Consider the following 13,298-nt stretch of genomic DNA (forward strand, 5'->3'; position numbering starts at 1 on the left):
AATGGGTTGGGGGTAGATGTGGGGTTGTAGCAAAGTTGGTTTCAGGGTTTCATATGGTTTGACCGGTGTAGAATTGTAACGACAGCTGAGCTGGAATATATGAATTGCACGTGCCCATTGAGTATAGGTTCTTCGATTATATAGGACACTTTTTTCAGGCAAGTCTTTGGAAACCTATTAATTTTGTAACTGATTACAATAACGATGATACAAAAAAGAAGCATTTGCTCGAGCTCTCATGGAAGCCATTGAACACTCGAATTCAAACTCTCCCATCGTGCTGCAGCAAACGTTCAAACCTTAAATAATCTCCACCTTATTCCATGACATTACCGTCGTCATTTACCTTCTAAGCCATGTTTAAACAAACAAAGTAAAGCAATCTGCTCAAAATATAGACTTTAATTATAATACAATGGTGGTATGTCAGGCAAAGAAAGCACGAAAAGGAAAGAATAACTGTCTCGGGGAATTCCGAATCTGTGGTATCGGCAAGGTGATTGGCTCCCAAATGTTACGTATTTCACTATGGTTCAGTTCTACAGGTTCATACTTTGAACATGTTTGGTATTTAAAGAAAAAGAGTTTCCCAGGTTTTCCTCTATATCTGTCTTGGTTATATACAAAAGATCTTATAAATCTTAGGTATTGTTAAAATAACTTTTAGTTTCCTTTATCTCCTGTCTGATTGATGGATTTAGCTTGGGTTATAGTATCTGCTTACATCAGATGTGCACCTCTCAAAAGACTATGCTCCTCTGTCTTTTCCACTTCTGGCCTCGAAAAGATAAATTGGAGGGAAAAATCTAGCCGATGACTGTTTCAACCTTTTCTATATTTTATAATTAATTTATTGCAGTTTCAGAAATTGCTATTGTCTACTCTGGCAAAAATCATTTTGCCTATTTTAATAACTTCTAAAATTAGTGTAGTTTCGACTAGTTAAGGCTCATTTTTCGAGAACATGGGAGCAGCCATTTTGATCAACTATCTGTTTTAGATAGTGCATAGTTTCCATAATTAAACGTTGAAAGAAATTTCAGTCACAATGCATAAAAGTAGCATAGAGGAGTGCCAACATTCTCTCCACTGTGCGTGTTCCCAATTCAAATAACGTCACCTTATACTGGTCGATCTCGCACGAGTACATACTAACTTTAGAGCAAAGAAAGAGTTTTCAGTGAATTCATAAAATGTGTGTATTTACATAAAATGGAACCACGAAGTTTTTTTTAAAAATATAATTATTATCATAACTTCCAGCACCTAAAACTGAATAAAGAGTTCCTGTTTTTGCCATGCATTGTCATCAAACTATCGTGGGAAGATAACTCCTTGATAAGAAGGGAAACAAATCTTTATGATGATTAATAACCCAATACGAAATTTAATACTGACAGAAAGATATCGTTCAAGAAGACTTCCATTCCAATCACAATTTACCTGTAAATTCATGGATCCAATGAAAAGAACAGCAGAGCAATCAAATGCTTATTCTGACATGCCGACCCAGTTTTCTACCATGTCACTCTTGCGCAGATTTAGTAATGGTGTATTAAACAAGTTAGTAAATCTGGAGAAAAAGTATTTTTATCTGAAATAAATCCACACCATACGAGATTTGCAAAATACGAAAATAATATTCGGTTTCAAGCCTAAAGAAGCTGCATGAAGCATTTCCTATGTAATTACAAGCGCCTTGATTGCAATTACGTACGAACTACATAGGATTGATATTACTGTAATCGCAATCTAGATAAACAGAGACCTTTAGGCATTGTGGGGCTTTGACGGCGGTGATTTGATCAGCGAAATTACCAACAGCATATAAGGCTAGCAGGAAACATTTCATAAAGAAAATAAATAGTTTCGACATCAGAAATTATAAAAATTTTGAATATGGCCCCACGGCCAACAAAGCCGGATGAAACGTGATCTGAAAAAAGCCATTTCAGACAGACAATGTGGTTGTTATATCGATAATTGCGGACAATTCACCAGCGGAAAAATCATCTAGAAAGGAATGCATGTGATTATTGATGAATGGATGCCGGTATCTTTGTCAATTTTTGTATCGACAAGAAGGCATATGTAAGTTTGCGTGCTGCCAACATTAAATATAATGCGCTATATTTGATAATACATATGTCTGGAATGCAAGCAGTCTGTAAATGCAGTGTATGTTCTGCTACAAGGAACAATGTTGTCAATCAATAGCTTACTATCTGCAATTTACCACTGACGTCGTCTTAACGTTATCCTCGTTTCTGATCAATTAGACGTCGATATTCGTTCATTTAAAGAGGTTACATGCTAAGAAACTTCGGGCGAACAAAATGTATGAATTTCCTGCATATTAATGTGCATATATATATATATATATATATATATATATATATATATATATATATATATATATATATATATATATATATATATATATATATCTTTCAATCATATTTTTATCTCGTAGACATAACCGAAGTAGTCCAAATACAAACGCTAATATCGGATCACCCCGCATCAGCTATCATTGTGTGTCCTTGGCAAGGATCTTAACTCAAATTACCTAAGCAATAAATAATATACTTGTGTTACTGTGCCATAAAAGACCCACATAAACGAATTAAAAATTACTACGTCAACAGTTTTCTGACATTATGACGACAAACTACAAGCCACACGTTCAAGCCTGTCAGGAATGAAATTATACACTAAAATGAGGAACATTTCATTTTATTTACTGGGCTAGCCTGGGATTTTCTTTGGAACCGGTGTTTTTTTTTTTTTCTCTTCTCATTTATTTTAAGATAATTACTTTTGTCAACTAATCTAATGCATATTATTTGCTTTTTTTCTTCAACAAATTAGAGGAAGATTATTTATTTCAAATAAATCCCAGCATCCTCCTTCTCCCCTTCTCCCGAAAATTAAATTATTAGTCTATGAATACAGTGCAAGGGAATTTATTTCACATTTTTATTTTCTTCTGATAGAACTTTTAAGAGATGTGGTGACTGATGGCAATTATAAACTCAATATATAGTAACCAGGTTACTGTGCGTGTACTGTCTGTCCGCTATCTAGGATGTACTCGTTGTTAAGGCGTACCCGTCTCGCAAATGTGCCACTAACATGCCAAAGCAGATACTCTACCAGAGATATCAGACGGTACACATTTAATAACCTTAAGCTATAGTATTCTTACATAAAAATGTACGTTTCCTATTTTTCTTATCCATTTTTTTTTACAAAGGCCTATTAAAGTCACGTATAAAGATAAATACAAACTTTTAGTGAAAAAAAATCGACTTTTAAGGTCACTTTTTCAAAATAATAAAATCTTGAAATTCGCATTTTTTTCTTATTCTGTGATGTTATTATGCTGCTGTAACATTTAAAACAATTAAGAAATAATGAGGTTGAAAAAAGTTAATCACTTCTTAATCGCATCCACAAACTAAAACAAGAATGAATCATATCTATATATATGGATATAAGGTTAATAAATGTGTACTGTACCGTCTAATATCGCTGGTAAAGTAGTTGCTTTCGCATGTTATTTGCTGGTAGATATCAGACAGTACGTGCATGAGATAACGTCGATCCTATATATATATATATATATATATATATATATATATATATATATATATATATATATATATATATATATATATATATATATATATATATATATATATATATATCTGTGTGTGTGTGTGTGCAGTATATACTTGTGTTATATCACCCAATTCGAATAATGCAATAATGATTACTTTCATGTATATTACTTAAAATAGATACAATATTCTTTTTGTTACGCACTATAAAAACTTTTTGTATCGAATGATGCATGATATGTATCATGGGCCAGCGGCCTGTATTACAAATAAACACTATATATATATATATATATATATATATATATATATATATATATATATATATATATATATATATATATATATATATATATATATATATATATATATATATATATATATATATATATATATATATATATATATATATATATATATATATATAAAGAGAGAGAGAGAGAGAACACACGGCAAAAAGTGCAAAGCCAGTTTTTGTTTTTTATCCTTAGCACTTACGAAGCGGAGTTTTTCTCAACAGCAAAGGTACAAAACAGAAACACACAAGACATACAAAACACACCAATGAAAGCGCTGAATATACAACTTTACATGATTATGGATTTAATTGATTATTATTTACCAATCAAGAATATCGCTTCTATTGATTTGAAGAAAAATAACAAGGACAACGACAACAACAAAAATGCTAAACAGTTTCATGATTATATAGTTAATTGAAGTTTGGAGAGTTTTAAGAATAGACAGAGCATGCCAAACTTTTCAGTGAATTAATATCAACTTCTGATTGGTTTATCCAAGACATGACGTCGCCGATAAAATCATTGACGATGCACAAATTGCTTTGAATTACCGTGTGGATTGCCTAAATTTGCTGTCCAGTCGATTTTAAATTCATTTGGTACACAAGAAAGCACAATTTACACAAGAACGACATTTTGGAACGAGATATCACATGGTACTGTGCATTTTCTTTTGTCTGGGGATGTGTTTTGACGTTGTGGCAAAACAAGTCTGTTCAGAAATTGTATTTTGTCTGGGGATGTGTTTTGACGGTCTGACAAAACAAGTCTGTTCAGATTAAAGAGCTCGTGAAATAAAGAAAGTGCTTGTTTGTTAGGGAAAACAACTCTTACCAAAAAACAACAGGAATGTTGTTTTCATTAATAATTCCGTCTTGTAAAGTTGTATTATGATAGAAAATATATACTTGACTAATAAAGAATATATGCTTGACTAATAAAGAATATATGCGGACAAGAGACGCCCATTCCCCTCTTAATCTAGATGTAATCGTCTTTCAGAATCCGACTTAGAAGCTGCACCGTTTATTTATCTTGTCACAATGTTCTAAATCGATGAAAAATGTTATCTTGTCACAATGTTCAAAATCGATGAAAAATGTTATCTTGTCACAATGTTCGAAATCGATTGAAATATGTTATCTTTTCACAATGTTCTAAATCGATAAAAAAAGTTATCTTGTCACAATGTTCTAAATCGATAAAAAATGTTATCTTGTCACAATGTTCTAAATCGATGAAAAATGTTATCTTGTCACAATGTTAAATCGATGAAAAATATTATCTTGTCACAATGTTCTAAATCGATGAAAAATGTTTCTTCTTTTCACTAAGATACATTAGAGCACGCTATATTATCTTATCAAACATGATTGCTAGAATTTATATTAAAAAAAAGAATTTTGCTTTTTTATGAAGAAAGACTACTCCACTAAACTGTTTCAGTATATGTTGACTGGTTAAAATTGACGTTGTTGAGCTATTCCTATTTTGTTTATTTAAACTATACACTTGATATTATGATGAAATCACAAAATATAGTCCTCGTGTGTGTGTGTGTGTGTGTGTGTGTGTGTGTGTGTGTGTTGAGCAAGAGAGAGCAATATAAACACATAACAAAACCATAAACACAGCAAGGAATTAATGTACCAACCACTGAGTACAGATTTTCTACACTCGGCGGAATATTAAGCACATAAGGTGTTTTCATTACACGTTGATTTCCCTTTCAGACTGCCATCTATATGCAATCAAAAAGTTTGTGATTGTAATTTATTTCGAGTTTTCCACCTTAGGAAATTTATCTTCCTCCTGTTTAAAAAATGGAACCGGTTCATGAGTAGCACTGTTTTTCCTTTCACTGTTTAACGATTGTCTATGATAGCCATGAATGGCATTGTTGTTCCTTCTCAATGTTTAACGGTTCTCTCTGATAACCATGAATGGCATTCCAATTCCCTTTAAACGTTCAACGGTTCTCTCTGATAACCATGAATGGCATTCCAATTCCCTTTAAACGTTCAACGGTTCTCTCTGATAACCATGAATGGCATTCCAGTTCCCTTTAAAGGTTTAACGGTTCTCTCTGATAACCATGAATGGAATTCCAATTCCCTTTAAAGGTTCAACGGTTCTCTCTGATAGCCATGAATGGCAGTGCTGTTCCTTTTCAATATTTAACGGTTGCCTCTAATAGCAATGAATGGCATTTCTGTTCCTTTTCAATGTTTAACTGTTCTCTGCCGGAGTGATTACTGATTTACCTCTTACTAATGACTATTCCTACATCACTGTTAAATTTCTTGTACATTTTGCCCATTTTTTCAATGAAATGGGAACATCGCTAAAATGTGGATATTTGTCATTGTCACTAGCGGAGAAAGGTTTTCTACAGAATGGACCTTTTCTTGATAAAAGTTGCCAATATAGCTCATAAAATCTTGTCAAACACCGGGGGTTGACAGGTGGTTGTAGTAGGCTACATCATCTGTCTGAAATCGTTTTTTTTTTGTTTTCAGCCTCTTTTGACGGTCTTTGTTCTTGAAGTATATGATTCCGTCAATTAAATGATCAATTACTGTTTTAAATTGATCGGTCTAAAGACAAATGTCTTTCCATTGTTACAGAGTGACAGCATTGGAGATTCCTTCCGAAATCTCCAATAAAAACACGTTTTTCCAAAATACGCACTCACTGACCTCCGTGACATAACTTTTTCAATATGTCTACGCCTTGCTCCGTTCAATTTTTCATGCAAATATACAAAGTTTATACGAAACCCACCAAATTAATTATCGCTTGTTACAATCGATTCTTACATAACGCCGAATTACCGAAACAGTTTTGGTCTGGATATTGGAAGGATGTGCTACCCACCTTTCCTCTTTTTCTTTGCAGTGAATCTCATCATCAAAAATTTATTCCATCCTTGAGAACAGATCCCAGCTCTAATGACCTATACACGAACTTCTCATTCCATGTTTCAGGTAAAGTACGACGGTGATATGCCCACTACCTCCATGTGCTAATTACCCATTTATTATTTTTGGCGGTTTTGCACGTGACTTTCCGCTTGTTTTACAACTGGAAAAGTGGCGAATCGAGACGATGGAACCGTACTGTACAAAGTTTTCGTTTGCAAAAGATTATGCAGATTAGCATAATCCTGCTTATTGTTTCCAATATTCCAAAATTCCGACAAAAAATCTGCACCAACAGCGAAATCAACAACGCCTTGTGCTGACAATTACCAAATCTAAATGGGGAAAAAGCAGCCGCACAAAGTTATCTTAGGACCTGCCTACATTGTTGCACCTCTAATCGAACACCATACTCTTCCACCAATAAAGCTTGAGTTAATTTCCTTTTCAATAATTTATTCTGTTACTTCAAAATTCCCTAAGAGGAAAAGAAAAATGCAAAATGAAAATATCGCAAGACGTTTTTGTTTTACTATGATTGGGTAACTATATGATTATGTTCAAAGTCAGTTAAATTATGAGCAAAATTTTATAAAATTAAGGAACTGTTTATTTATAATCTATCATATGAAATAGTTCCTTAATTATTGTCTTAACAATTACGTTTAATTTAGCGACATGGTCGGTGTGTTTCCTAAGCATGTATGATTTCATTCATTTTATCATGTCCATAAGCATGGAGTGGACATGATTATGATTTCATCCATCTTTTCATGTCCATAAGCATGGAGTGGACATGATTATGATTTCATCCATCTTATCATGTCCATAAGCATGGAGTGGACATGATTATGATTTCACCCGTCTTATCATGTCCATAAGCATGGAGTGGACATGATTATGATTTCATCCGTCTTATCATGTCCATAAGCATGGAGTGGACATGATTATGATTTCACCCATCTTATCATGTCCATAAGCATGGAGTGGACATGGTTATGATTTCACCCATCTTTTCATGTCCATAAGCATGGAGTGGACATGGTTATGATTTCACCCATCTTTTCATGTCCATAAGCAAGGATTGGACATGATTATGATTTCATCCATCTTATCATGTCCATAAGCATGGAGTGGACATGATTATGATTTCATCCTTCTTATCATGTCCATAAGCATGGAGTGGACATGATTATGATTTCATCCATCTTATCATGTCCATAAGCATGGAGTGGACATGTTTATGATTTTGCCGGCGTGATGTTTTAACCAAAGCCGAAGAATGAGCAACAAAGATTATTATAATTCACCACATTTGGAGCCTATTTCTCCTTTGAAGATATTTTCTGCAATGTAGACGAGAGACACTTTATGCAACAAATATTGTTCCACTTTTTAATATGACATGAACCAAAGAACAGTTAAATATCCAAATAATTTGATACTTTTTTAGCCGTCCTGGACTTGCCTTTTTCAGGTTAAAATAAGATTGTTAGAATAGCCTTTTCAAATATGCAGTCTTATTTTGTCGTCTCTTGTCCGCTTATATCCTTAAAGCTTTGCCGAGTTTGGTCGCATACTTTGTCTATTTTAGAGAGATTATTTTGCACTCTACCAACAATGTTTTAGAAAAAAAGAGTTCAACATTCCCATAATTCGCTTTTTACAAAATTACATCATTTTTCCCTAACGGAGAGGTTGTTCCTTGCTTACCTCTAGAAAATCTACTCTGGATCACTGCTTGCTTGTAAAGAAACCTGATTAATGTTACAAGCAATTACAGAAGACACATGCCTGACATATTGTTGTAATCTCACATTGTCGTGCCAACTTTATTGGTTTCCCACTGGTCATGAAGGAAAAGAGGTGGGAATTAGTCGAATATGAAAAATGTGGGAAAATGGCGAAATTATATAATTATAAGACATTTCGACGTTTTCAATTTTCATCATCAATATTAGTTATCTATTATACCCAAATATTATAACTGCGAAAATAATCAATTTAACCTTTCTTATATGTAACTTACGGGTATTGTTGTCATTGAATAACTCAAAGAAATTCTAGCGCATTCGAAAATAACTAAACCTCGCACCTTGACCATTACTGTATCACCGTAATTGATACATGTTTGAAGCCAGAGACTCCCAACCTTTTTTTAGCCGCAAACCTAAAAGCAGGGGTTTTTTTTCTGACCCTCACGACCCCTTTTCCACATTTTATAAGTTTTGACACTTAAAAAAAGTTCTGTCAACCCTCCATAACGTACTCGCTACCCTGATATGGATTGCAACCTTGGGAATGGGAACCACTTTTTTTATTCCGTTACAATGGACTTGCGTGTTATAAGCATTGGACCACTGTTATACAAATGTATTTCTGTCTAGACCGTAAATACAATGCGACGTAGGAATGGACAAGTACAATTACTTCAAAGAAGAATTGTAACTTGTCAAGTTGGCTCTTATTAGCGGTTAGCGTTCCAAACTCTATACCGAATGGGTGGAAGTTCGAGTCCTACCATCGAATCAGCCTGTGTCGACTGCCATGGTGTGTCCCTGGGCATGGCACTTAAGTCCGATTTGCCTCGACACTAAATATCATACTTGTGTTGATGTGCCGAAAGCACCAAACCAAATCGAATCCTTGTTGATCAAGATTTGAGAGTTTGTTACAAGAACAGATAAAGGAGTTGAACTTTTTACCAAAAAGAACTGGATGCCACACAATTCCAACCATTTCCTGACTGTGTGCTAAGGAAAATATTAATACAAGAAACTTTGTTCTCTAATAAATACAAACAAAAGTCTTTTTATTTAAAAAATCTAGCAATAGTCGTGCGGCCACAAATTCTGTGTGACAACTTTTATGGCGCAGTCTCATTGCAAAATAAAGACTCTTCCTTGACCCTGCATTATGACTTTCAATTACACGTGTAGGTTAGCAATTTAAGGAACAGACTAAAGTGTTAAAAAAAAAAGTGACGGAGATGTAATTGGTTGTTCTCTAAAGATTTGAATTACATTTTTGTATTTCGTAGGGTGCCATTTAATCGTGAGTTCTTGTATTTCCAAAAAATATTCATAAAAAATATTGTTGTGAATTAAAGAACCAATCACACGTTGTTATGGATTGTATGTAATCTGTAAAAACCGCAAGGTAGTTTTAGGGGGATTGTGTAGATTGTATGCAGATACTAAATTACTATGAGGTAGTTATCTAAGTTTGGTGAAGATTGTACACACACACTAAAACAGTATGAGGTAGTTATCTAAGACTGGTGCAGATTGTATGAGGTAGATATAGGAGGTTGATGTAGATTGTATGTATTCAGTAAAAACCATAAGATAGTTATAGGTGGTTGGTGTAGACTGTATGTATGCACTCAAAACTATGTAGCATTTATCAAGGGTTTGTGTAGGTTGTATTTATGCACTGAAAACTATGAGGTAGTTATCTAAAGTTGGTGTAGACTATATGTAGGCACTAAAACACTATGAGGTAGATTTAGGAGGTTGGCGAAGATTGTGTGTAGGCACTAAACACTATGAGGTAGTTATCTAAGGCTGGTATAGATTGTTGTTGCTGTTGTTATAGGGTTTAACGCCATTTTCAGCACAAGATAGGCTATACATGGCGGCAAGTATAAATGGTGGAGGAAGAACCCGGGAAACCCCCAGAAAGACCCACCGACCCACAAGAAGCAACCGGCAAGCTTTCTCACATACCCACATTGGCCGAGCCCGAGACTCGAACCCACGCAGACAAAGGTGATATGGCAGTGATCCGTAACGATGAGCGCTTTAGACCACTAGGCAACTCGGGGCCCCCCGGTATAGGTTAGAGAAGATTGTGCGTAGGCACTAAAAGACTATGAAGTAGCTATAGGAGGTTGGTTGGCGAAGATTGTGTGCAGGCACTAAAACACTATGAGATACCTATATGAGGTTGGTGTAGATTGTTTGTAATCAGTTAAAACCGAAAGTTAGTTATAGTGGGTCGGTGTAGATTGTGTGTATGCACTAAAAAGTATGATGTAGTCATCTAAGGTTTATGTACATTACATGTAAGCATCTAAAAAAACTATGAGATAATTATAGGAGGTTGGTGTAGGATGCATATAGGAGCATTAACTTATAAATCTACCGTTAATTATATCAGAATAATTTACGGAAACTTGTGTGAACCCATTACTGGTATAAGAACCTCACGTTTTTCTTCAGAGATTCATCTTTTGCAAAAGCCTTATGTTGAATTTGAACTTTGTAAAATTTATTTGCGGATTGAAAGACGGATCCGCATTTCAGAAGTGAATTATATTCACAATGGATGCAGATGAATATTTTTAGAGTAATTGTCCTTTTCGAGACATAAGTCCGCAACAACGTTTGCTTTTTAATTAATGAGATTAAATTTTGTCAGCATTTTGCATGTAGTTGTGGTCATTCGTATTTAATAAATAGTCGAATTTCTATATCTCGAACGAAGTTATCTTGAATACATCTACATGTAACTCGAATAATAACTGCTTGAACTCATCAATATATAACTCGAATAATAATTACTTGAACACATCTATATATAACTCGAATAATAACCATAGTCCATCCTGATGAAGTATGGTCCTATATGTCTAATTAGTATCAACCATTGCATTACACATGTAGTCGTTCTCTTGTCCCAAAAATCATTGCAGTGGTTAAGAAAAATAGAGAAAACACGCACGCACGCACGCACGCGCACGCACGCACGCACGCATACATACATACATACGGTTACACAGCGTGTACAAGTCGTTTTCGAATACAAATTAATAATGACTCGAGAAAGATAAATGGAATACAAAAATATAATAAATTGTTCTTACCATCACTGTGTTTGTTGCTATCTACTCAAATGCTAGCATGCCTTCTTGTTTCTAGTACTAGGCGATTTGTCGAATACCCGACACCGACTGAAGTCAGTTCTGTGACAGCTGAGCACAGTATTGCAGCGCGAGCGCCACTTCTATACAACAACAATAAAAAAATCTATACTACACGGTGTTGATACAATTCGCAGCTTTGGGGAATAATTATTCAAAATAAGCAGAAAGCCAGGCTTTAAACAATCGTTGTTAACAGTGTTTTAAAGGCATCGTGTCATCTTTCCGTTACATTAATTCCTCCCGTAGGCTATCGGTGTTTAATTCATGCTAACATGTTTCAAGTCATTCTTTTTTTTGTGTGTTGTTTTATTTTTATTTATTTTTTGCATTTTTTTCCACGAAGATCTTGCCAGACGTCAGAACCCAATCAACTTAGACTCTTTTCCGCTTTTCGGATTCATTCTTGGCTTTCTTAAATTTGGGATAAGTTGATCATCCAAAACAGGTTGGCAACGTTTGCTGGCACAAAAATCACAGGGTTTGATATTAGCTCAGCGGGTAATGATATTATACCCTAGGACGCATATTTAGTAATTTAGCAATGAATTTCAGAATAGCTCGGTACGATTGATAAATATACATACCTCTTACCTTTTCGAAAACTATGCCGCCGTACAATTTCATTTGGATGATTTGCCAGCTTTGTTTAGTAGCAAATTGAAAGCCAGAAAGTATTAGAAACTAGTATCCACATACTCACCCAATACATGTGGCATATCCCATTACTTTCATGTTACATATCCCATTACTTTCATATTACATATCCCATTACTTTCATGTCCATTACATGTATATGTGACTAAAGGGTTTGGGTCTTAATTCAGCACTGCATGTCTGAATAATTATGCGTCCATGGTTGCCAATTGCAATTGCAACAATTCATTTTAAAATCACTGAATAACAGGACTTGGCAATGTCTGTGTATTCGAGCTTTTTTGATCCTTTAATGGTGCGTAAAAAGATTGGGGTTAGAAATCAATGCAAACCAACTGACCTTATTGGTCTGTAGGGTGAGGTGGGAGGGTATTCTACTAGGTGTTGTCAATCTTCGTCTCAGACAGCAGATGAATTGTTGGATTGACACGCAGAGATCATAGGCGTGTTTTATTCTTTAAAAAAATAATCAGATGTACACGGTCTTATTGCTCGAAAGATTTATACCGTTGCTGCTTATTTCAATCTATTTATTGTGTCTGGACCAACAAATTAACGTAATCGGAGCAAAATTTACCACAACAGAGAGATTACTCTATAACTTTTAAATGTACCCTTTTGCGGCTCCTTGTGTTCAGAAACGTATTAGATATCACTAGTCTTAAACCAGTTTACATATCGTCATGGCAACATAAATCGGTTATTCTGTTGAAGAATGATATGCATTTTATCATGTTGCTTTCTGCAATATTTATGTATAATAGTCATTATTAATAAGGGGAAATCAGACTGCATTTTATTTTACTAGCATGTGATGTGCTTTATCAAAGAACAAACCATCACCGAAAGCTGAATCCAATGACAAATCATC

General features: G+C 34.5%; 1 protein-coding gene across 1 annotated transcript in view; it reads right to left on the minus strand.

Annotated features, from left to right (window-relative positions):
• Positions 1-12,224, minus strand: part of LOC149785042 (G protein-coupled receptor 183-like) — a 66,570-nt gene extending 54,346 nt beyond the window's left edge. Inside the window, exon 1 of the mRNA XM_089978749.1 lies at positions 11,714-12,224. The gene's annotated coding sequence lies outside the window, so the exon portion shown is untranslated. The remainder of the gene's footprint in view (positions 1-11,713) is intronic.
• Between the last annotated feature and the right edge of the window lie 1,074 nt (positions 12,225-13,298).

The sequence above is a fragment of the Sinohyriopsis cumingii genome, chromosome 13 (genome assembly GCF_028554795.1).
Source record: "Sinohyriopsis cumingii isolate HCF-2022 chromosome 13, ASM2855479v2, whole genome shotgun sequence".
Classification (NCBI taxonomy): domain Eukaryota; kingdom Metazoa; phylum Mollusca; class Bivalvia; order Unionida; family Unionidae; genus Sinohyriopsis; species Sinohyriopsis cumingii.